We start from the raw sequence: 27119 nt of genomic DNA, 5'->3' as shown, positions 1-27119 counted from the left end.
CAACCGCAAACTCCCCATTTGCACAAGGTTGGATACCAAGCTAGCCACGTCCCGGTGATGTCATTGAAGGTTTCTTCCTCCACCCAGCCACGTACAACACCAAGGGTCCCCGAAAGGTCAATTGAATTGATTTTTCGAACGGGGAGATGGTTAAAAAAACGCTGGCTCCCTCCCCTTTGTTTTTATCCACGGTGACTGCGTCTGCGCCGTGCAATTTACTGTCACACCCGATATGAGTGGTATTTTCTGTAGTACTATTCTCATCAGTTTAATCCCTCTAACGTCCCCGACTCCCCAATCTGGGGGCCATTTATTAAACAGATTTTTCGGACGGGGAGATGGTTAAAAAAACGCTGGCTCCCTCCACTCTGTTTTAATCCACGGTGACTGCGTCTGCGCCGTGCAATTTACTGTCACACCCGATATGAGTGGTATTTTCTGTAGTACTATTCTCATCAATTTAATCCCTCTAACGTCCCCAATCTGGGTGCCATTTATTGAATAGATTTTTCGAACGGGGAGATGGTTAAAAAAAACCTGGCTCCCTCCACTCTGTTTTAAACCACGGTGACTGCGTCTGCGCCGTGCAATTTACTGTCACACCCGATATGAGTGGTATTTTCTGTAGTACTATTCTCATCAGTTTAATCCCTCTAACGTCCCCAATCTGGGTGCCATTTATTGAATAGATTTTTCGAACGGGGAGATGGTTAAAAAAACGCTGGCTCCCTCCACTCTGTTTTAAACCACGGTGACTGCATCTGCGCCGTGCAATTTACTGTCACACCCGATATGAGTGGTATTTTCTGTAGTACTATTCTCATCAGTTTAATCCCTCTAACATCCCCAATCTGGGGGCCATTTATTAAATAGATTTTTTGAACGGGGAGATGGTTAAAAAAACGCTGGCTCCCTCCACCGATATGAGTGGTATTTTCTGTAGTATTATTCTCATCAGTTTAATCCCTGTTACGTCCCATATCAGGAATTGCCTTTTATGAAAAAAAATTTAGGCCGGGTACCTTCGACTGCCTTCACAGTGACAGACCAAACTCTCATACACTAAACTGAATTGATTTCAGGAACCGGGAGATGGAAAAAGCAGCTTGGTCGGTCCTCTTACTCCCAAATTGGGGCACTGCGCGTGCACAGAGCAATGTGCTGTGACACCCTATATGAGTGGTGTCTTAACTAGTACTATTGCTATCAGTTTAATCCCTGTTACGGACCCTATCCGGTCGAATTGATTAACCATTGTCGAATCCCCCATTGACATCCCCCTTATAAGCTGTGTAAAGCATATTTTTTAGTTTGGTTTTGAACTGCTGCATCCTTTCCGACTTTTGGTAATTTGGTAACATTTCTGCCACTTTCTGCTTATACCGGGGGTCTAGTAGCGTGGCCACCCGATCGCTTTTGGTCTGACCATAATGAAGCAACGGCCTTATCATCTGGGGTGTGGCAACATTGCCAACACACTTTTATAGAGGTGATGATGATTGCTTCATTGTGATACGCAAGCCCCTTCACCACAACAAGGTAACGATCACGAAGGGGAATTGACACTTGTATGTGCCTTTTTTTTTTGGTTTGTTTTTGCAGCCACAGTGCTGCACCATAGGACAGAAAAATTAGGCATGTACACATGCCTGAAAAATAATGGCACTGTTGCAGACGCTATTGTAGCAGCGGCCGGAAAAATTTATGTTTTCCAGGCAGAAAAGTGACTAAAACATTACGGCTTGAACCCTAGTTGGTGGTGGAGAATTCACGAAAGTCATCCGGTATGCAGACATTAAATACAGCAGCGTGGGGACCATTTTGAGGCCAAGGCATGTAATCAGGCCTTTTGTTAGTCAAACGTATCCCCCACTGTCAGTCCCTTCGGGATCCATGCCTCATTCATCTTTATGAAGGTGAGGTAATCAACACTTTTTTGACCGAGGCGACTTCTCTTGTCAGTGACAATGCCTCCTGCTGCACTGAAGCTCCTTTCTGACAGGACACTTGAAGCAGGGCAGGCCAGAAGTTCTATCGCAAACTGGGATAGCTCAGGCCACAGGTCAAGCCTGCACACCCAGTAGTGAAGGGGTTCATTGCTCCTCAGAGTGTCGATATCTGCTGTTAAGGCGAGGTAGTCTGCTACCTGTCGGTCGAGTCGTTCTCTAAGGCTGGATCCCGAAGGGCTGTGGCGATGAGTAGGACTGAAAAAGCTCTGCATGTCCTCCATCAACAACACATCTGTAAATCGTCCAGTCCTTGCCGCCGTGGTAGGAGGAGGATTACACTCACCTCTTCCCCTGTTAGATTCCCGTTGTGCTGTGACATCTCCCTTATAAGCTGTGTAAAGCATATTTTTTAGTTTGGTTTTGAACTGCTGCATCCTTTCCGACTTTCGGTAATTTTGTAACATTTCTGCCACTTTCTGCTTATACCGGGGGTCTAGTAGCGTGGTCACCCAGTACAGATCGTTCTCCTTTATCCTTTTTATACGTGGGTCCCTCAACAGACATGACAGCATGAAAGACCCCATTTGAACAAGGTTGGATGCAGAGCTTCTCATTTCCCGTTCCTCGTCCTCACTGATGTCATTGACGGTCTGTTCTTCCCCCCAGCCACGTACAACACCATGGGTCCCAGATAGGTGACAACAACGAGCACCCTGGGGTGCCTGCTGTGGTTGGTCTTCCTCCTCCTCAAAGCCGCCACATTCCTCCTCTGACTCCTCTTCCTCATACTCCTCTTCCAGCGTTGCTGCAGGTCCGGCAAGCGATGATGACAAGGCTGTTTCTGGTGGTGATGGTGACCACAACTCTTCCTCTTCCTCTTCACGCTCATCTACAGCCTGATCCAGAACTCTTCGCAGGGCACGCTCCAGGAAGAAAACAAATGGGATGAGGTCGCTGATGGTGGCTTCGGTGCGACTGACTAGGTTTGTCACCTCCTCAAAAGGACGCATAAGCCTACAGGCATTGCGCATGAGTGTCCAGTAACGTGGCAAAAAGATTCCCAGCTCCGCAGAGGCTGTCCTAGCACCCCGGTCATACAAATACTCGTTGACGGCTTTTTCTTGTTGGAGCAGGCGGTCGAACATTAGGAGTGTTGAATTCCAACGTGTCGGGCTGTCACATATCAAGCGCCTCACTGGCATGTTGTTTCGCCGCTGAATATCGGAAAAGTGCGCCATGGCCGTGTAGGAACGCCTGAAATGGCCACACACCTTCCTGGCCTGCTTGAGGACGTCCTGTAAGCCTGGGTACTTAGACACAAAACGTTGTACGATGAGATTCAACACATGTGCCATGCACGGCACATGTGACAACTTGCCCAAATTTAATGCCGCCAACAGATTGCTTCCATTGTCACACACCACTTTGCCGATCTCCAGTTGGTGCGGGGTCAGCCACTGATCCACCTGTGCGTTCAGGGCGGACAGGAGTGCTGGTCCTGTGTGGCTCTCTGCTTTCAGGCAAGTCAACCCCAAGATAGCGTTACACTGTCGTATCCGGGATGTGGAATAGCCCCTGGGGAGCTGGGGGGAATCAGTTGATGTGCAGCCAGACGCCGCAGCAGAAGAGGACTCAGCCGAGGAGGAAATTAAAGAGGATGGAGTAGGAGTAGAGGAGGTGGCAGTAGGTCTGCCTGCAAGTCGTGGTGGTGTCACCAACTCCGCTGCAGAGCCACGCATTCCATGCTTGTCAGCCGTCAGCAGGTTGACCCAATGCGCAGTATACGTGATATACCTGCCCTGACCGTGCTTTGCAGACCAGGTATCAGTGGTCAGATGGACCCTTGCCCCAACACTGTATGCCAGAGATGCCATGACTTCCTTTTCAATGACATGGTAGAGGTTTGGGATTGCCTTTTTTGAAAAAAAATTTCGTCCGGGTACCTTCCACTGTGGTGTCCCAATAGCGACAAATTTTTTGAAGGCCTCAGACTCTACCAGCTGGTATGGTAAAAGCTGGCGGGCTAAGAGTTCCGTCAAGCCAGCTGTCAGTCGCCGGGCAAGGGGGTGACTTTGTGACATTGGCTTCTTATGCTCAAACATGTCCTTGACAGACACCTGACTGTGGGCAGATGAGCAGGAACTGCTGAAGGTGAGAGATGGAGTGGCGGGTGGTTGAGAGGGGGCAGGGAGGACAGCAGTGGTTGACGTGGCTGAAGATGCAGGACCAGGAGGAGCATGGTGGCTTTGAGTTTGTGTGCTGCTTGTACTCATGTGTTGATCCCATAGGCGTTTGTGATGTGAGATCATGTGCCTTCGCAAAGCAGTTGTACCAAGGTGGGTGTTGGACTTCCCACGACTCAGTTTCTTTTGGCACAGGTTGCAAATGGCATTGCTTTTATCAGAGGCAGACACACAAAAAAAATGCCACACTGCTGAGCTTTGCAATGACGGCATTCTAGTGGTGGCAACAGCATGCGTTGACTGGCGTGCTGTCTGGCTGACCCCAGGTGCCGATACATGCTGTCTGACTGTGCCACTAACTCCTTGCGACGACCTCCCCCTGCTTCCAACTCGTCTCCTCATTCTCTCTGTCTCCCCTTCAGAACTTTCCCCCTCTTCTTCTCTTCGAGCAGGCACCCACGTGGCATCCGTGGACACATCGTCATCATCAACCGCTTCACTTGTATCTGACACCTCAGCAAAGGAAGCAGCAGCGGGTACAACATCATCATCATCACACTGTACGTCCATGTGTGTAATCCTGCCTGACTGAGACATATCCCCGTAATCTACATCATCTGGCAATAATGGTTGCGCATCACTAATTGCATCCAACTGATGTGTAAATAACTCCTCTGACGGATCAAGTGAAGCGGCTGTGGTGGCTGTGGTGGTAGTGGCGACGGGCGGGTGCGTGGTAACTTGAGAGCAGGTGACCGAAGCTGAGTTGGAGGAGGATGGTGCGTCAAGGTTCTTAGCGGAAGCTGTTGAAGATTGGGTGTCCTGTCTAAGCCAGTCAACTACGTCCTCTGAATTTTTCGGGTTCAGGGTACGTGGCCTCTGAAAACTGGGCATTATTCCAGGGACAGTGGAAATCACAGCACCACGACCACGACGGCCCCTGCGGGGTGGCCTGCCTCTGCCTGTCATTTTTTTTTTAGATAAGTGGTACTACGCGTGCTAGGTACTGTGCCACCCGGTATGAGTGGTTGGCACTGGCAGTGGGCACACTACAGTCTGTGGAAGTGGGCCTGACACACACTGGCAGCAGGCAAGCAACTGAATTTAGACTACTGTCTAAAAATTAAATGCCTTATTTATCGGCAAGCTACTGTGCCACCCGGTATCAGTGGTTGGCACTGGCAGTGGGCACACTACAGTCAGTGGAAGAGGGCCTGACACACACTGGCAGCAGGCAAGCAACTGAAATTACACTAAAGTGTAAAAATTAAATGCCTTATTTATCGGCAAGCTACTGTGCCACCCGGTATGAATGGTTGGCACTGGCAGTGGGCACACTACAGTCAGTGGAAGAGGGCCTGACACACACTGGCAGCAGGCAAGCAACTGAATTTAGACTACTGTCTAAAAATTAAATGCCTTATTTATCGGCAAGCTACTGTGCCACCCGGTATCAGTGGTTGGCACTGGCAGTGGGCACACTACAGTCAGTGGAAGCGGGCCTGACACACACTGGCAGCAGGCAAGCAACTGAAATTACACTAAAGTGTAAAAATTAAATGCCTTATTTATCGACAAGCTACTGTGCCACCCGGTATCAGTGGTTGGCACTGGCAGTGGGCACACTACAGTCAGTGGAAGCGGGCCTGACACACACTGGCAGCAGGCAAGCAACTGAATTTAGACTACTGTCTAAAAATTAAATGCCTTATTTATCGGCAAGCTACTGTGCCACCCGGTATCAGTGGTTGGCACTGGCAGTGGGCACACTACAGTCAGTAGAAGCGGGCCTGACACACACTGGCAGCAGGCAAGCAACTGAAATTACACTAAAGTGTAAAAATTAAATGCCTTATTTATCGGCAAGCTACTGTGCCACCCGGTATGAGTGGTTGGCACTGGCAGTGGGCACACTACAGTCAGTAGAAGCGGGCCTGACACACACTGGCAGCAGGCAAGCAACTGAAATTACACTAAAGTGTAAAAATTAAATGCCTTATTTATCGGCAAGCTACTGTGCCACCCGGTATGAGTGGTTGGCACTGGCAGTGGGCACACTACAGTCAGTGGAAGAGGGCCTGACACACTGACTGGCAGCAGGCAAGCAACTGAATTTAGACTACTGTCTAAAAATTAAATGCCTTATTTATCGGCAAGCTACTGTGCCACCCGGTATCAGTGGTTGGCACTGGCAGTGGGCACACTACAGTCAGTGGAAGCGGGCCTGACACACACTGGCAGCAGGCAAGCAACTGAAATTACACTAAAGTGTAAAAATTAAATGCCTTATTTATCGGCAAGCTACTGTGCCACCCGGTATCAGTGGTTGGCACTGGCAGTGGGCACACTACAGTCAGTAGAAGCGGGCCTGACACACACTGGCAGCAGGCAAGCAACTGAAATTACACTAAAGTGTAAAAATTAAATGCCTTATTTATCGGCAAGCTACTGTGCCACCCGGTATGAGTGGTTGGCACTGGCAGTGGGCACACTACAGTCAGTGGAAGAGGGCCTGACACACTGACTGGCAGCAGGCAAGCAACTGAATTTAGACTACTGTCTAAAAATTAAATGCCTTATTTATCGGCAAGCTACTGTGCCACCCGGTATCAGTGGTTGGCACTGGCAGTGGGCACACTACAGTCAGTGGAAGCGGGCCTGACACACACTGGCAGCAGGCAAGCAACTGAAATTACACTAAAGTGTAAAAATTAAATGCCTTATTTATCGGCAAGCTACTGTGCCACCCGGTATCAGTGGTTGGCACTGGCAGTGGGCACACTACAGTCAGTGGAAGAGGGCCTGACACACACTGGCAGCAGGCAAGCAACTGAATTTAGACTACTGTCTAAAAATTAAATGCCTTATTTATCGGCAAGCTACTGTGCCACCCGGTATCAGTGGTTGGCACTGGCAGTGGGCACACTACAGTCAGTGGAAGCGGGCCTGACACACACTGGCAGCAGGCAAGCAACTGAATTTAGACTACTGTCTAAAAATTAAATGCCTTATTTATCGGCAAGCTACTGTGCCACCCGGTATCAGTGGTTGGCACTGGCAGTGGGCACACTACAGTCAGTTGAAGTCGGCCTGACACACACTAGCAGCAGGCAAGCAGCTGAAATTACACTAAAGTGTAAAAATTAAATGCCTTTTTTATGCAAAGTCCTGTGCCAGCCGGTATGAGTGGTGGGCACTGGCAGTGGGCACACTACAGTCAGTGGAAGTCAGCCTGACACACACTGGCAGGCAACTAACCTTAGATTAAAGTGTAAAAATTAAGTGCCTATTTTTTAAGCAAAGTCCTGTGCCACTCGGTATGACAGGGGTGGGCACTGGCAGTGGGCACACTACAGTCAGTTGAAGTCGGCCTGACACACACTAGCAGCAGGCAAGCAGCTGAAATTACATTAAAGTGTAAAAATTAAATGCCTTTTTTAAGCAAAGTCCTGTGCCAGCCGGTATGAGTGGTGGGCACTGGCAGTGGGCACACTACAGTCAGTGGAAGTCAGCCTGACACACACTGGCAGGCAACTAACCTTAGATTAAAGTGTAAAAATTAAGTGCCTATTTTTTAAGCAAAGTCCTGTGCCACTCGGTATGACAGGGGTGGGCACTGGCAGTGGGCACACTACAGTCAGTTGAAGTCGGCCTGACACACACTAGCAGCAGGCAAGCAGCTGAAATTACACTAAAGTGTAAAAATTAAATGCCTTTTTTATGCAAAGTCCTGTGCCAGCCGGTATGAGTGGTGGGCACTGGCAGTGGGCACACTACAGTCAGTGGAAGTCAGCCTGACACACACTGGCAGGCAACTAACCTTAGATTAAAGTGTAAAAATTAAGTGCCTATTTTTTAAGCAAAGTCCTGTGCCACTCGGTATGACAGGGGTGGGCACTGGCAGTGGGCACACTACAGTCAGTTGAAGTCGGCCTGACACACACTAGCAGCAGGCAAGCAGCTGAAATTACATTAAAGTGTAAAAATTAAATGCCTTTTTTAAGCAAAGTCCTGTGCCAGCCGGTATGAGTGGTGGGCACTGGCAGTGGGCACACTACAGTCAGTGGAAGTCAGCCTGACACACACTGGCAGGCAACTAACCTTAGATTAAAGTGTAAAAATTAAGTGCCTATTTTTTAAGCAAAGTCCTGTGCCACTCGGTATGACAGGGGTGGGCACTGGCAGTGGGCACACTACAGTCAGTTGAAGTCGGCCTGACACACACTGGCAGGCAACTAACCTTAGATTAAAGTGTAAAAATGAAGTGCCTTTTTTTTAAGCAAAGTCCTGTGCCACACGGGATGACAGGGGTGGGCACTGGCAGTGGGCACACTACAGTCAGTTGAAGTCGGCCTGACACACACTAGCAGCAGGCAAGCAGCTGAAATTACACTAAAGTGTAAAAATTAAATGCCTTTTTTATGCAAAGTCCTGTGCCAGCCGGTATGAGTGGTGGGCACTGGCAGTGGGCACACTACAGTCAGTGGAAGTCAGCCTGACACACACTGGCAGGCAACTAACCTTAGATTAAAGTGTAAAAATTAAGTGCCTTTTTTTAAGCAAAGTCCTGTGCCACACGGAATGACAGGGGTGAGCACTGGCAGTGGGCACACTACAGTCTGTGGGCCTGCAGCTCCTCACACACAGGCAGGCCAGGCAACTGCAATATGTATATAAAGGAAAAAAAAAAAGCAGACTAATGTTGCAGCCCTAAAAAGGGCTTTTTGGGGTGCTGTCAGGACGCTGTCCTTACAGCAGAGATCAGATGAGTCTTTCAGGACTGGAGTGGACACTGAATTCACTAGCCTAGCTATCGATTTCCCAATTAAATCAGCAGCAGTTACAGTCTCCCTCCTCTCACTAAGACTGCAGCTTCAGAATGAATCTAAAATGGATGCTGTGCAGGAGGTGGGAGGGTCTGGGAGGGAGGGTATGCTGCTGATTGGCTGGAATGTGTCTGCTGACTGTGAGGTACAGGGTCAAAGTTTGCTCAATGATGATGTATAGGGGGCGGACCGAACATCGCATGTGTTCGCCCGGCAGAGGCGAACGCGAACAAGCTATGTTCGCCGGGAACTGTTCGCCGTCGGATAGTTCGGGCCATCTCTAATGGTACGTCACATGATCTTTTACCATGGTGAATCACCATGGTAAAAGATCATGTGACGTACCATGTGATGACCGGAGTGACGTCATCATAGGTCCTTTACCTATAATTAATGCTCACCACAGGTCCTATTCAGTAAAGGGGACAGAAGGAGATGCCGGGCCGCGATCAATTGGACTAAGGTGAGTTAAATAATTTTTTTTTTTTTTTTTAATATGTATACTTTTTTTTATTTATGTAAGTTTTACACAATGATTTCATTTTTGAAGCAAAAAAAAATCATGTTTTAGGCCCCTTTCACACGGGCATTGCGGGAAAATCAATACAATCTACAGAACACCGATCCCAAGCTCGAACTTCTGTGAAGAAGTTCGGGTTTGGGTACCAAACATGTGCGATTTTGCTTGCGCGAGTGCAAAACGCATTACAATGTTTTGCACTCGCGCGGAACAATCGCGGGTGTTCCCGCAACGCACCCGCACATTTTCCCGCAATGCCCGTGTGAAAGGGGCCTAAAACATGATATTTTTTTGCTTCAAAAATGAAATCATTGTGTAAAACTTACATAAATAAAAAAAAGTATACATATTAGGTATCGCCGCATCCGTGACAACCCGGTCTATAAAAATATCACATGATCTAACCTGTCAGATAAATGTTGTAAATAACAAAAAATAAAAATGGTGCCAAAACAGCTATTTCTTGTTATCTTGCCTCACAAAAAGTGTAATATAGAGCAACCAAAAATCATATGTACCCTAAACTAGTGCCAACAATACTGCCACCCTATCCCGTAGTTTTAAAAATGGGGCCACTTTTTTGGAGTTTCTACACTAGGGGTGCATCAGGGGGGCTTCAAATGGGACATGGTGTAAAAAAAAACAGTCCAGCAAAATCTGCCTTATAAAAACCGTATGGCATTCCTTTCCTTCTGCGCCCTGCCGTGTGCCCGTACAGCTGTTTACGACCACATATGGGGTGTTTCTGTAAACTACAGAATCAGGGCCATAAATATTGAGTTTTGTTTGGCTGTTAACCCTTGCTTTGTTACTGGGAAAAATGGATTAAAATGGAAAATTTGTCAAAAAAGTGCAATTTTGAAATTGTATCTCTATTTTCCATTAATTCTTGTGGAACACCTAAAGGCCTCTTTCACACGGGCGTTGCGGGAAAATGTGCGGGTGCGTTACGGGAACACCCGCGATTTTTCCGCGCGAGTGCAAAACATTGTAATGCGTGCATGTTATAAGGGAAAATAATAATGATCGGGTCTCCATCCCGATCGTCTCCTAGCAATCATGCGTGAAAATCGCACCGCATCCGCACTTGCTTGCGGATGCTTGCGATTTTCACGCAACCCCATTCATTTCTATGGGGCTTGCGTTACTTGAAAAACGCACAAAGAGGAGCATGCTGCGATTTTCACGCAACGCACAAGTGATGCGTGAAAATCACCGCTCATGTGCACAGCCCCATAGAAATGAATGGGTCAGGATTTCGTGCGGATGCAATGCGTTCACCTCCCGCAATGCATCCGTGCGGAAAACTCGCTCGTGTGAAAGGGGCCAAAGGGTTAACAAAGTTTGTAAAATCAGTTTTAAATACCCTGAGAGCTGTCGTTTATAGAATGGGGTCATTTTTGGGTGGTTTCTATTATGTAAGCCTCGCAAAGTGACTTCAGACCTGAACTGGTCCCTAAAAATTGGGTTTTTGAAAATTTCTCAATAATTTCAAGATTTGCTTCTAAACTTCTAAGCCTTGTAACATCCCCAAAAAATAAAATATCATTCCAAACATGAAGTAGACATATGGGGAATGTAAAGTAATAACTATTTTTGGAGGTATTACTATGTATTATAGAAGTAGAGAAATTAAAACTTGGAAATTTGCAATTTTTTTAAAAATTGGGGTAAATTTGGTATTTTTTTATAAATAAAAATTTATTTATTTTTTACTTAATTTTACCAGTGTCATGAAGTACAATATGTGACGAAAAAACAATCTCAGAATGGCCTGGGTAAGTCAAAGCGTTTTAAAGTTATCAGCACTTAAATTGACACTGGTCAGATTTGCAAAAAATGGCCCAGTCCTTAAGGTGAAATAGGGCTGAGTCCTTAAGGGGTTAATACAGAATGCTTAGTAGGTGGTCAATTGAGGGTTAAAAAATAAAAAATAATTAACTCACCTTCTCCTCTTGATCACGTAGCTGCCGGTCTCTTCTTACTTCTTTAATCATGAGCTGCCGGCTAAAGGACCTGTGGTGACATCAGATCACATGGTCCAATCACATGGTCCATCACCACCTACTAAGCATTCTGTATTAAAGAATGCTATTATTTTCCCTTATAACCATGTTATAAGGGAAAATAATAACATCTACACAACACCGAACCCAAACCTGAACTTCAGTGAAGAAGTTCGGGTGGGGGTACCACAGTCAGTTTTTTATCACGCGCGTGCAAAAAGCATTGCACCCACGCAATAAAAACTGAACAACGGAAAACAATCGCAGTCAAAACTGACTGCAATTGGGTACCTACTTGCGCGGGTTTGCCGCAACGCATCCGGACCTTATCCGGACACGCTCGTGTGAACTCAGCCTAACTTGACCAGCATGCACTTCATATAATACTAGTGTCTTCTTATGTGGCACAAGGGTCTTTTATTTTTTTCAGCTTAGTTGTAGGTTTTTTAGGAACTATTTTGGGGTATATATTGTGTATTAAATAACTTTTATTATTTCATTTTTAGGGGGAAATATTAAAAAACAACTATTTTTACATTATTTTGCTGAATTTTTTACAGCATTCACTATGTGGTAAAAATAACATTATTTTATTATCTGGGTCACTACAATGATAATAACACATTTCTATATATTTTTACAATTTTTCTCTCCTCCTGCAGCCTGTCAGCTCCCTTAATCTCCTCCACACTGACGTGGAACTGCTTTATCAGCTGATATCTCTGGTTTGGTACCAGCTAGAGATATGGGCTTTGTATTGTTTGAAAGTAGAGTTGAGCGAACCCGAACTGTAAAGTTCGGGTTCGTCCCGAACTTTAGGTTTTTCGGCACCCGGACCCGAACATTTACGTAAAAGTTCGGTGTTCGGCAATTTCTATGGCGCTTTTTGAAAGGCTGAAAAGCAGCCAATCAACAAGCATCATACTACTTGCCCTACTATTGGCATGGCTGTGATTGGCCAACTGCAGCATGTGACCCAGCCTCTATTTAAGCTGGAGTCACGTAGCGCCGCCCGTCACTCTGCTCGGTTTAGTGTAGGGATAGGCTTCAGCTGCTGTGAGGGAGAGATCAGGGAGGAATCTTATGAAGAACTGCTTCTTTACTCACCGATCTACAGCAAATGTGTTTTGTGGGTGCAGTGCACAATTGTTTTAAGCCTGCCCTGAGCCAACTACTACTGAAAACGAACTTTTTTTTCCCTTCAGTTAGTCAATACATAATTGGCAGACATTTTATGCAACAATAGTGCACCAAGACAGGATATCTGCATGTCTGCAAGTCCAGAAATACTGCTTTGAGACACTGGGGTTAAAAAAAACCTCTGTTTCATATAGTGCACATCTAGGATTATCGCTGCATAAGTGACTGTTCAATTTAGGCCAGAAATACGGCTTTCTCATACTGGGGTGGGAAAAAAAACTGTTTCATATAGTGCACATCTGTGATTATAGGTGCATAAGTGAGTGTCACATTTAGGCCAGAAATACAGCTTTTTGGTTAGGGTGAAAAAACCCTCTAATATACTGCACATCTCTGATTACACATGCATAAGTCACTGTCACATTTAGGACAGGAATATAGCTTTTTGGTTACTGGGGTGAAAAAACCCTCTTTTCTACGGCACATCTGTGATTACACGTGCATAAGTGAGTGTTACATTTAGGCCAGAAATACGGCTTTGGCATACTGGGTGAAAAAGAAACTGTTTCATATAGTGCACATCTAGGATTATAGGTGCATAAGGGACTGTTCATTTTAGGCCAGAAATACGGCTTTCGCATACCGGGGTGGAAAAAACACTGTGTTTTATATACTGCACATCTGTGATTATAGGTGCATAAGTTACTGTGAAATTTAGGCCACAAATACGGCTTTTGCTTACTGGGGTTAAAAAAAAAAACTCTGATATACTGCACATCTCGGATTAGAGGTGCATAAGTTACTGTGAAATTTAGGCCACAAATACCGCTGTCATATAGATTTAAAAAATAAATAAATTTGTGCAATACCCTACATCAGGGTTTTTATTGGCGGATAATTATTTTTAACAGACTCAACCACTTTTTACTTTGCTTGGTGAACGCTAACTATGAGGCAAACATCTAATAAGGGACGCGGTCATGGTCGTGGTGGTGATGTTAGTGGAGCCTCTGGTGCAGGGAGAGGACGTGGCCGTTCTGCCACAGCTACAAGTCTTACTGAACCTACTACCTTAGGTCCCAGTAGCCGCCAGAATCTACAGCGATATTTGGTTGGGCCTAATGCCGTTCTAAGGATGGTAAGGCCTGAGCAAGTACAGGCGCTAGTCAATTGGGTGGCCGACAGTGGATCCAGCACGTTCACATTATCTCCCACCCAGTCTTCTGCAGAAAGCGCACAGGTGGCGCCTGAAACCCATGCCCATCGGTCTGTCACATCACCCTCGTGCATATTGGGGAACCTGTCTGAGCCTCAAGTCATGCAGCAGTCTCTTATGCTGTTTGAAGACTCTGCTGGCAGGGTTTCCCAAGGGCATCCACCTAGCCCTTCCCCAGAGGTGGAAGACATAGAATGCACTGACGCACAATCACTTATGTTTCCTAATGAGGACATTGGAATACCACCTCAGCACGTCTCTGATGATGACGAAACACAGGTGCCAACTGCTGCGTCTTTCTGCAGTGTGCAGACCGAAAAGGAGGTCAGGGAGGAAGACTGGGTGGAAGACGATGCAGGGGACGATGAGGTCCTAGACCCCACATGGAATGAAGGTCGTGCCACTGACTTTCAGAGTTCGGAGGAAGAGGCAGTGGTGAGACCGAGCCAACAGGGTAGCAAAAGAGGGAGCAGGGTGCAAAAGCAGAGCAGCCGTCCCCAAAACAGTTCACCTGCTACTGGCCACCTCCACCAAGGACCTAGCACACCAAAGGCAGCTTCAAGGAGTTCCCTGGCATGGCACTTCTTTACACAATGTGCTGATGACAAGACCCGAGTGGTTTGCACGCTGTGCCATCAGAGCCTGAAGCGAGGTATTAACGTTCTGAACCTTAGCACAACCTGCATGACCAGGCATCTACATGCGAGACACGGGCTGCAGTGGAGTAAGCACCTTCAAAACCAAGAAAGGGCTCAGGCCCCTCCTGCTTCCTCTTCTTCTGCTGCCTCGGCCTCTTCCTCTGGAGGAACGTTGGCACCTGCCGCCCAGCAAACAGGGGATGTGCCACCAACACCACCACCTCCGTCACCAAGCATCTTCACCATGTCACATGGATGCGTTCAGCTCTCCATCTCACAAACCTTGGAGAGAAAGCGTAAATTCCCACCTAGCCACCCTCGATCCCTGGCCCTAAATGTCAGCATTTCTAAACTACTGTCCTTTGAAATGCTGTCATTCAGGCTGGTGGAGACGGACAGCTTCAAACAGCTCATGTCGCTTGCTGTCCCACAGTACGTCGTTCCCAGCCGCCACTACTTCTCCAGGAGAGCCGTGCCCTCCCTGCACAACCAAGTATCGGATAAAATCAAGTGTGCACTGCGCAACGCCATCTGTGGCAAGGTCCACCTAACCACAGATACGTGGACCAGTAAGCACGGCCAGGGACGCTATATCTCCCTAACTGCACACTGGGTAAATGTAGTGGCGACTGGGCCCCAGGCGGAGAGCTGTTTGGCGCACGTCCTTCCGCCGCCAAGGATCGCAGGGCATCATTCTTTGCCTCCTGTTGCCTCCTCTTCCTACTCGGCTTCCTCCTCCTCTTCTACCAACTCCTCATCCGGTCAGCGACAGACCTTCACCACCAACTTCAGCACAGCCAGGGGTAAACGTCAGCAGGCCATTCTGAAACTGATGTGTTTGGAGGACAGGCCCCACACCGCGCAGGAGTTGTGGCGGGGTATAGAACAACAGACCGACGAGTGGTTGCTGCCAGTGAGCCTCAAGCCCGGCCTGGTGATGTGCGATAATGGGCGAAATCTCGTTGCAGCTCTGGGACTAGCCGGTTTGACGCACATCCCTTGCCTGGCGCATGTGCTGAATTTGGTGGTGCAGAAATTCATTCACAACTATCCCGACATGTCAGAGCTGCTGCATAAAGTGCGGGCCGTCTGTGCGCGCTTCCGGCGTTCTCATCCTGCCGCCGCTCGGCTGTCTGCTCTACAGTGTAACTTCGGCCTCATATGCGACGTGCCCACCAGGTGGAACTCCACCTTGCACATGCTGGAGAGACTATGCGAGCAGCAGCAGGCCATAGTGGAGTTTCAGCTGCAGCACGCACGGGTGAGTCGCACTGCGGAACAGCACCATTTCACCACCAATGACTGGGCCTCCATGCGAGACCTGTGTGCCCTGTTGCGCTGTTTCGAGTACTCCACCAACATGGCCAGTGGCGATGACGCCGTTATCAGCGTTACAATACCACTTCTATGTCTCCTTGAGAAAACACTTAGGGCGATGATGGAAGAGGATGTGGCCCAGGACGAGGAAGAGGCGTCATCTCTAACACTTTCAGGCCAGTCTTTTAGAAGTGGCTCAGAGGGAGGTTTTTTGCAACAGCAGAGGCCAGGTACAAATTTGGCCAGCCAGGGCCCACTACTGGAGGACGAGGAGGAGGAGTATGAGGAGGAGGATGAGGATGAAGCATGTTCACAGCGGGTTGGCACCCAATGCAGCTCGGGCCCATCACTGGTGCGTGGCTGGGGGGATACGGAGGACACAGACGATACGCCTCCCAAAGAGGACAGCTTGTCCTTACCTCTGGGCAGCCTGGCACACATGAGCGACTACATGCTGCAGTGCCTGCGCAACGACAGCAGAGTTGCCCACATTTTAACGTGTGCTGACTACTGGGTGGCCACCCTGCTGGATCCCCATTACAAAGACAATGTGCCGTCCTTAATTCCCTCACTGGAGCGTGATCGGAAGATGCGCGACTACAGGCGCACGCTGGTAGACGCGCTCCTGAGAGCATTCTCGACTGACGCCGGGGGACAAGTGGAAGCACAAGGCGAAGGCAGGGGAGGAGGAAGAGGTCGCTAACGCAGTTGTGTCAGCGCCAGCACCTCAGAAGGCAGGGTTAGCATGGTCGACATGTGGAAAAGCTTTGTCACCTCGCCGCAACAGCCGGCCCCAACTGCTGATATGGAGCGTGTTAGCAGGAGGCAACATTTGAACAACATGGTGGAACAGTACCTGTGCACACGACTACACGTACTGACTGATGGTTCGGCCCCATTCAACTTCTGGGTCTCCAAATTGTCCACATGGCCAGAGCTTGCCCTGTATGCTTGGAGGTGCTGTCCTGCCCTGCAGCCAGTGTACTATCTGAACGTGTATTTAGCACAGCAGGAGGCGTCATTACAGATAAGCGCAGCCGCCTGTCCACAGCCAACGTGGACAAGCTCACGTTCATTAAAATGAACCAGGCCTGGATCCCACAAGACTTGTCTGTACCTTGTGCAGAATAGACAGTTCTAACAGCCTCAACCATCCATCCTTGTACTCAAGTGCACTTATTCCTTTTTTTTTTTTTTTTTATATGTTCCAATATTTTGGGGTATACCCCTATGTAAAAATGCAAAATAACACACATCTGTGTTGGCTTGCTATTCCTCCTTTGCCGCCGCTTCCACCTAGACCGCCACGTGAGCCTACACCGCCACATCCACCCATTCACCGCCTCCTCAACCTCTTCCTCCTACATCATTCCTAATTTTTATTTTTTTTAAGGTCTTTTATGTTTTTTAAATTCATTTCCTTATCCACATTTGTTTGCAGAGCATTTGCCATGCTTTTAAGCACAGTTTGCTGCTTTTTGCTGCCCATTTTAGTGGCCAAAAGTTTGGGTCCCCATTGACTTTTTTTTCAAGTTCGGCCGAACCTGCTGAACCCGAACATACAGGTGTCCGCTCAACTCTATTTGAAAGCTTTCAGACAATACCATAATTACAGCAATCTGTTCAGTATAGGGGAAGATATCACTTATAGAAATCGTGATGAATACTGCTGAAAGTAAAAGTAGGTTTATCCGGCAATTATTCCCTACTCGATTTCTCCTTTGTTGCTTGGAGTTTAGCTGTCATTTTGTGTCGGCTTTCAAACAAGACCAGTTGCATGTTTCTAGCTGCTACCATTCAGGAGATATCAGCATCTAAAGCAGCCCTTCCCCCTCCACTCTCTGCCCGAGCTCAGCTCGGGCAGAACAGTTAGCTACTTTTCCCACTGCCAGAGCTGGACTCGGGGAAAACAGGTGGTTAAAGGGGTTTTACATTACTTAGATATTGATGACCTATTATCAGGATGGATCATCAATATCAGTCTGGTGGGAGTACGACATCCCCACCGCTCAGCTGTTTCAAGCAGCCAACAGCAACATTTCAGTAGACAGAAGCACAAGGCTCCATCCACTGTGTAGTGGCATTACAGTTGCCGTATACTGGCAAGTGGCTGACATTCCCGGCTCTTCTGATGATGTGTTTTATTAACTATGTTGTTATAATAGCACAATTTTCATTATGTTTGTAATAGTGTGGTCATTATAAATATGCACTGGAGAACTTTATATATGGATATACACACAATATGACACTTTACATATGCATTGTAAAATGAATTCTGATTATCTACCAACATCCATTTACACTTGGGTTGTATATATGCTGGTCATTTCTTGCACAATATTGCTTAAGAAAGGTTCTGTGATAGGACTGAAATGTTGCTGTCTTTGCATGAGTGAATAACCCACCATTGAGGATTGATCATTGCTGGAGTGCTGCGACATTTTCTTTAGTTGTATCTTCTTGGAACCTGGATCTTGATACTGGTTGCTTGCTGGCACCCTCCTTTCAACTTTTTGATGTGATGTGCTGCTTTTTACATTGGGTTTTCACTTACATAGTGATTAATAAGGTTCAGGGGGGTAGTGTTAAAAAAAAAAAAAAACACAAGAACAAGGGGGCGCAATCTTAAATCAGGCAGTTTTCGGGGGGGGGGGGGGGGGGGGGAATCAGAACCAATGTCAGAAAATATTACTACCCTGAAAAAGTAGTTGAGGCTTGAAACAAACTAGCATCAGAGGTGGTTGGGAAGTCAACACTAAGTGAATTTAAACATGCCTGGGATAAAGATGTCTACCCTAAGGTAAATACGAAATATGCACCATTGACACACCCAGATAGAAATGTTGGATTGCTTTAAGGATCTGGATGCCTGTTTCAGGCAGATATGTAACTGAATACAGGTGTGGTCTGATTAGACACTGGGTCTTGCTATAAGAGGAGATAAAATTACTTTCCCTGCTTCCCTATAAAAAGGCTCTCAGAGGATACTTTTGGGTAGTGTACCTCTTTGTAAGAAATCATTGACTGCTAGATATGCCTCTGCGATGCACTCAAAGGCATTTTGCCCAGTTGACAGACTTTAAGAGGGGCGCATCAGAATAAGAGAAGCAGGGTGCCCGCCGTCTAGGCTGTTGGAAGAAATGATGATGTTGGAAGAAATGGTTACATGAGGCCATGCACTCATGGCGACAGAAAACCCATTGCAATCTCTTTTTGTCTGTAAATATTGAGGGCTGCATTTGGCTCATCAAGTTAAATAATAAAAGATATGTTTTTAGTAATCTTCAAAAGACAGCAGATGACACCTATAACCAGAGATGAGCGAATTCCCGCTTATGAACTTTGTTCACACTTCGTTTGTTGGTAAAAGGTGAATTGCGTCATGGATTCCAGTACCACGGACAATAGCGCAATTCTATGACGAAATGCATAACAGAATGCCTTTAGAGTCTATGGGCTGCAAAACTGATCCGTCCCGTTTCCATTATGCAGGGGAGTCCTCCACTGCATAACGGAAATGGGACAAATCCTTTTTGCAGCCCATAGACTTCTATTATGATGGAATGAATAAACTGAATGCCTCTAAAGGCATTCCGTTATACATTCCGTCATAGAATTGTGTTATGGTCCGTGGAAACGGAATCCATAACGCAATTCACCTTTTACCAACAAATGAAGTGTGAATGAAATTCTAAATATTAAATTCACTCATCTCTACCTATAACCCTAGCACATTGCTCTACTATTCCACCCTTAATACATGCATTCATTGAAATAGAAAAATAGACATATACTGCCACTAGGTGGTCAAAATTGGTACTACAACATCCTCAGTTTTGTTTTCTTCCTAAAGTGACCATGTTGGAGATTTATAATAAATCTTTTTAATAAAGTACAAATAAAATATTTAAATGCTATTTATCAAGGTAACAAAAGTTCTGATTCTATTTATGTAATAGATTTGCAATTCTTACATTGTGGTCCTCTGCGCTCCAAAAATAGAAACAATGGAAATTGCATTGCAGTCACCATTTGCATTGCAGTCATTTGCCTTGACAGTTTTGAAAAGTGTTTTACATAAGCTAAGAAAAGTCATAAAATATGCCAAATCTATGACACCATTATTTTCTATTTGTCCCTAAATACAGTACAGACCAAAAGTTTGGACACACCTTCTCATTCAACGAGTTTTCTTTATTTTCATGACTATGAAGGCATCAAAACTATGAATTAACACATGTGGAATTATACACATAAAAAACAAGTGTGAAACAACTGAAAATATGTCATATTCTAGGTTCTTCAAAGTAGCTACCTTTTGCTTTGATTACTGCTTTGCACACTCTTCGCATTCTCTTGATGAGCTTCAAGAGGTAGTCCCCTGAAATGGTTTTCCAACAGTCTTGAAGGAGTTCCCAGAGATGCTTAGCACTTGTTGGCCCTTTTGCCTTCACTCTGCGGTCCAGCTCACCCCAAACCATCTCGATTGGGTTCAGGTCCGGTGACTGTGGAGGCCAGGTCATCTGGCGCAGCACCCCATCACTCTCCTTCATGGTCAAATAGCCCTTACTTTCAAAGTTTTCCCAATTTTTCGGCTGACTGACTGACCTTCATTTCTTAAAGTAATGATGGCCACTCGTTTTTCTTTACTTAGCTGCTTTTTTCTTGCCATAATACAAATTCTAACAGTCTATTCAGTAGGACTATCAGCTGTGTATCCACCTGACTTCTCCTCAACGCAACTGATGGTCCCAACCCTATTTATAAGGCAAGAAATCCCACTTATTAAACCTGACAGGGCACACCTGTGAAGTGAAAACCATTTCAGGGGACTACCTCTTGAAGCTCATCAAGAGAATGCCAAGAGTGTGCAAAGCAGTAATCAAAGCAAAAGGTGGCTACTTTGAAGAACCTAGAATATGACATATTTTCAGTTGTTTCACACTTGTTTGTTATGTATATAATTCCACATGTGTTAATTCATAGTTTTGATGCCTTCATAGTCTTGAAAATAAAGAAAACTCTTTGAATGAGAAGGTGTGTCCAAACTTTTGGTCTGTACTGTATGTAAAATAAAAAATAAAGCAACTTTAAAATAGGTTTGGAGTTAAAAATGCCCATCATTTTCTCTTTGCAGCAGATTTCCATGGTAACAGACAACAAACTGTGCGGTCAGATGGAAGGAAATACGGCGGCAGGATCACACTACACAGTATTTTGTCCATTATCATAGGGATGCCTAGGTTTGCAAAGGAGCTGTAGAGACAATGATGGGACTGTTCAATCAAGGCCCATTTATTTATTTATGCAGTGTCCCACTACGTGATCGTGGGCACCGCAAACTAGTTTTATTGTGTTTTATTGTCATATATTATGCCTGTATGCTGTACTTCATCTCATGTCATATTCTCCCATGTCACTATGTGGTTCTATGTGTAAGATCCTTTACACAGGCCTAGTTAGGGTGCACTACACTAGTTTCTCCACTAGATGGGGCAGTGTTACAGTGTATATATAGCTTAGCTCAGGCCTAGTTAGGCAGTTTAGACTAGTTTAGTCAGTGTGCAGCCATGATGTAGCTGCCTGCTGGAGGGAGGCCTCCTGCCTCTCTGCTCTCTCCCTGTTGGCTCCACAGTCCAGGATTAAAGCCTACAAGATTCAGCCCAGAGGTGAGAAATCTACTTCTATAGCTCGCTCCTCCGGGGTGACCAGTGATAAACTGCAAACAGCAAGTATTCAAGGGGATTAGTATATTTTATTCAAGTCAAAGGATAGCAAATGGCCGTACTCAATGGCTTCTCAGGCACCTTTGCAATTAGGTGTAGGACACAGCTTCCGGCATCCACACCTCCAGTTTAAACCCTGAGGACAGTTAGGCCATCTGTAAGAAAAGCACTGAAAAATAGAGGTTAAAGGATTCTGAAAACCACCCTTAATTCAGGTTAGAATAAGGCAAGAGTTAATACCAGCCTAAGGCCTCTATCACACTGGCGTGTGCGGGCCGTGGGGCAGCCGCAGCGGATCGCGGACCCATTCACTTGAATGGGTCCACGATCGGGCCGTTGCGCAAAAAGATAGGACATGTTCTATCTTTTTGCGGAACGGAAGTACGGGACGAAACCCCACAGAAGCACTCCGTAGTGCTTCCGTGGGGTTCTGTTCCGTGGTTCCGTTCCGCACCATTCTGCATCTCCGGATTTGCAGACCCATTCAAGTGAATGTGTCCGCATCCGTGATGCGGAATGCCCATGGAACGGCGCCCGTGTATTGCGGCCCGTGATTGCGGCCCGTGTGAAAGAGGCCTAAGACTTTTTATACTTCAAAAGCCTAGTCTGAAGCAGTAGCTTTCATATATATATATAAAAGACAAAGAGCCTGTTTTATCTGAGGACTTACAATATCCTACCCCCGTATGCATGAGACTGGATTTCATATCTGGATGTACTAGAGACTGTTTTATACTTGGATGTAACCGTTACCAGGAGCAACGTTCAGTAAAAGTTAGGCCCCTTTCACACGGGCGAGTATTCCGCACGGGTGCAATGCGTGAGGTGAACGCATTGCACCCGCACTGAATCGGGACCCATTCATTTCTATGGGGCTGTGCACACGAGCGGTGATTTTCACGCATCACTTGTGCGTTGCGTGAAAATCGCAGCATGCTCTATATTGTGCGTTTTCCACGCAACGCAGGCCCCATAGAAGTGAATGGGGCTGCGTGAAAATCGCAAGCATCCGCAAGCAAGTGCGGATGCGGTGCGATTTTCACGCACGGTTGCTAAGAGACGATCGGGATGGAGACCCGATCATTATTATTTTCCCTTATAACATGGTTATAAGGGAAAATAATAGCATTCTGAATACAGAATGCATAGTACAATAGCGCTGGAGGGGTTAAAAATAAAATATATATATAATTTAACTTACCTTAATCCACTTGATCGCACAGCCCGGCTTCTCTTCTGTCTTATTTTTTGCTGTGTGCAGGAAAAGGACCTGTAGTGACGTCATGCCGGTCATCACATGATCCATCACCATGTGATGACCTGAGTGACATCACCACAGGTCCTTTTCCTGCACACAGCAAAGAAGAAGACAGAAGAGAAGCTGGGCTGTGCGATCAAGTGGATTAAGGTGAGTTAAATATTTTTTTCATTTTTTAACCCCTCCAGTACTATTGTACTATGCATTCTTTATTCAGAATGGTATTATTTTCCCTTATAACCATGTTATAAGGGAAAATAATACAATCTACAGAACACCGATCCCAATAAATTTTCTTCTGTATGGCCATACAGTATTATCGGAGGCTTTTCAATGCAGGTACATCGCTTGTTTCACCATACGCGTTTCGGGTAGATTCACTCTACTGAGGAAGGGAGAGTAAATCTACCCGAAACGCGTATGGTGAAACAAGTGATGTACCTGCATTGAAAAGCCTCCGATAATACTGTATGGCCATACAGAAGAAAATTTCTACAGTAAAGGATTAACTATTCTTATCGTCGAAAGCTGCACCAAAGGAAATTGCGGAACAGAGTGGCAACTCCCGCGATCTTTGGAACTCCCGCAAAATTTAAACCAGCTTGCTGTATGGAGCGACTGAATAAGCCGGCAAATATTTACAGCTCCATTGAAGCAATAGGGAGACAGCAGACGCTAGACGGTAAGCCAAATATCGATTTAAAGTTTTCTTCGATTCAAAGCTCATATCGACCTTAAAAGGATATGCTATAAGAGACTTTTCACATTATCAGGATTCCTGTGGACACTTTATGAACATATTGCGCTCCCAGTGAATACACCTACAACATTTTCAGTGACATTCAGTTTCCCAAATTGGGATAGAGCGCTAGAAGATAATACCTCCTCTTTCCCAAATAACAGCATATACTTGAAGTTTTTTGGTGTGATATATATTATTGAATTTATCGACACTATTGAGTGGTATCGAATATTCTATCAAATATTTCAACATTGAATTTTCTATCGAATATATTTTTATCGAATATAGTATCGATCATATCTACCACAATATATGTGATTGTAATGTTGTATATTATTGCTACATTCAGGGGCGTAGCTATAGGGGGTGCAGAGGTAGCAGTCGCTCCCGGGCCCAGGAGCCTGAGGGGCCCAAAGACCCTTGTGCCACATAAGAAGACACTGGTATTATAGAAAGTCTATGCAAGTTACACCTCTGGCTGGACAGAAGGGGTTAGGTTAAGAATTTGGTATGGAGGAGAGGGGGAACAGTTTCAATTTTTGCCTCATGCAGCACGAAGGTTTGAGGGAAGGGGGGCCCAAGCTGAATTCTTGCACCAGGGCCCATGAGCCTTTAGCTACGCCCCTGGCTACATTGTTCTTATAAATTGTATTACTTGTATTTTATGGGGATTTAATAAATATTTTCTGCACATGTCAATCTGGTTGCCAAGTGTATGAGTGCTCGCTCATTTTCCTATTACTACATTTGCCTTTTAAGAGAGGGTGGAGTGATTCCCTCTATATGAGCTTGCAGCACCATACCTTAACTACTTGCTAGTGAGCTACCACAACCTACCACTATTTTTTATCACAGAAATTTGTTTGTCATTAAAGGGCCCTTTACTCAGGCCAAGAATCTGCTAGATAATCGGTAACGATCATTGATAGGAATGCTCGTTAAACTGCCGATGTAAAGGTGCTGCCGATTACCCCATAAACCAGCAAAACGTTCATTCGTCGTGTAATTGAATTGTTTGTGTAGGCACCTAAATCGTCCTATGCCGGCAGCAGATTGTGCCATCTAAACATGTAAATGCAGCGGTCTCCTCCACTGACGAGCAGGCGATTGCTTCCTTCCTGACAATCGCCTGCTTGTTTGCCCCATCTAAAGGGACCTTTATACTCAGCAAGATATAATCGCTTTGCAGTCATTATTCTTTCCATTCTCTTCCCTCTTCTGTCCCAACCTGCTTGCCAAACATTATAATGAAATCCTCCCAAGTGCCCTGGAAAAATCTCCAAAGACAAACAGAGGCAACCCTGGCACACACCACAAACACATTTTCTTCTAAAAAAATAAAATAAATTCACAACTCAGTCCTACTCTGCTACACTTACATTTCATCTTACACACAGGCATTAAAGGGGTTGAGTTATTTTTTTGTCCTTTGTATGTTTCTAACTAATCAAATGTAAAGGCTTTACCAAGCACTTACTGCATCTGCAGTTGCTGCTTTCTCAGATTTCACTGAGGGTCACATGATGTCACGGCCTATGGTGTACGCTGTGACACTGTTGCCACACTTGCGGTTGCCCGCGGCAACATGTTGCTGTGAGAGCATGCGGTGGCAGTGTCTTGGCCTTCTGGGTGATTGTCGTGACATGGTTGCCACGCATGCTGTTGCCGGTGGTAACGTGTGGTTTTGTTTGCTTGTGTGGGCACTTCCCCTTTAAGTGGCTTCTTTCCCCTGTCTGGTGTTGGAAGGGTTAACTCCCTTCCTAGGGTTTTGTGAACACTGGGTTTGTGTGTGGGTGTGGCTGCTCCTGGCTTTACCATCTTTCCAGTGAGGGCCACCCTTGTGGTCATAGATGTTCTTATGGTGTCTCACGTTATTGCAGCTATGGTGTCCTGGGTTCCTGTGTGGTTTGTGGTGTGTGCTGTGTCCTTTTATGTTGGTGTAGACATCAGCACTTGTGCACGGGTTCCAGTCAGTGTGTCTGTGGCAGGTAAGTGTGTTATGGGTGTCGCTTACCTGCCATCTCCATATGCTGTATGTGTTCCCCTCTCCTTGCAGCCTGGCCTTAGATAGAGACTCCTGTTCCTCCATTCCTGGGATGAACAGGTCGTCTCTCCCCTGCTCCTAAGTGAGGGATTTCCAGGGCGACTCAGGATATTAGGTATCCAGGGTATGAGCCGTCCCACCATCGGGGTCCGCTCATACGGTGAGGAGTCAGGGAGAGGATTAGGGTTGTTGTAGGAGGTGACCTGCTCCCTTATTACTCCTTTTTGGCCTGGCTGATCCCCTTTACCCTTTGTTTTGTGCACAAGCCTGAGAGAGCAGATATGTCTGTATACGAGACGTCACTGTGTTGGCCACGCCCCCTGCACTGCGATCACTGTGCTGGCCACGCCCCCTGCACTGCACTGGCTGAGCTGCTGTCTTCTCTTTCCCTGGACTTTTCAGCAAAAATGTAACCCAGGGCAGCACTTATATTCACTCCCTTAGCAGTGCAGGGGGAGGTACAGAGATTGTTATTGCTGGTAAACAAAGGGCCAGAAGAGAACCAGGGAAATTAGGAAATATAGATTGTTTTGCCTAAAACTTACTTAGCTTAGTTATATATTGCTGCCCATCAGATTTACAGTGCTATATCTTTTTTTTTTTTTTTTTCATAACTCGGACAACCCCTTTAAGTTTGCTAACATCACAAATTAGTTAAATATACAAAAGAAAAATGTGCCCACAAATACATGCTATAAAATACAAATATAATTGCATTTTATAACTTCCTACAACATATTACATGTTGTTTTCATAAATACATCACCTAATATTCAGAGATAATCCTGGATATCTCTGTATGCACTACAATGAGTGTTGGAAGCACTAAAACATCAAAATAGGTTTAAATTGGGGAATAAATCTGCAACAAATTATAATGTAGAAGAGCAAAAATTGCAGGAAAATAAAAAAAAGACAAAGGAATTTTCTGATTAAAGTAGATTTCATTGTATAAATTCCACACTGTACCTAATAAGATCTTGTAGCCTGCCATGCCGTCCAGATTGAATTCCTCATATTCCTTCTTGAGGAGTAGTACAGCTTTCCAAATGGCTGATAGAGCACTAAGAGCCGTCTCATTACTGGCTGTACATGGAGTCAAAAGGGCTAAGGGAACAAGAAGAAGTAGTAGTCGCATTGTAAACTGAGAATGAAGTATACCCGCACCTGCCTTACACAAATCCGGGTGTAAGGCGTCTTCTGCTTGCTTAATAGCTTAAGACCTGTATGTAGGGTGTAACTAAAATTAAGTTAGTTGTGGGAGGGATCTCTCTAATGGCTTACTATTAACCTCTTCCTATAGAGCAGAGTGGCAATGGAATCAATAGACCAGTTCAAGTCAGTATTACAACATCACTATTAATATGCACAGCACCAGCTTATAATTATTGGCACTGGCACCTATGTGAGTCAGACAACAGGTACATTAGGTTCAGGAGCAGGGCTGCCAACCAGAACTTTTCTTTTTTCTTGACAACTTATCCCAAAATCACGGGCATCCATCATTTTTTACGGACAAACTGGAAAACAATAATAAATGATAAAGATTAT

The 27119-nt window shown here is 45.8% G+C and overlaps 1 protein-coding gene across 1 annotated transcript in view; it reads right to left on the bottom strand.

The window, feature by feature from the left end:
• Positions 1–26744, bottom strand: part of C7H16orf89 (chromosome 7 C16orf89 homolog) — a 163884-nt gene extending 137140 nt beyond the window's left edge. Inside the window, exon 1 of the mRNA XM_040440635.1 lies at positions 26538–26744. The gene's annotated coding sequence lies outside the window, so the exon portion shown is untranslated. The remainder of the gene's footprint in view (positions 1–26537) is intronic.
• Between the last annotated feature and the right edge of the window lie 375 nt (positions 26745–27119).

The sequence above is a fragment of the Bufo bufo genome, chromosome 7 (assembly GCF_905171765.1).
Source record: "Bufo bufo chromosome 7, aBufBuf1.1, whole genome shotgun sequence".
Lineage (NCBI taxonomy): Eukaryota > Metazoa > Chordata > Amphibia > Anura > Bufonidae > Bufo > Bufo bufo.
This window is presented reverse-complemented; position numbering and strand designations above follow the sequence as displayed.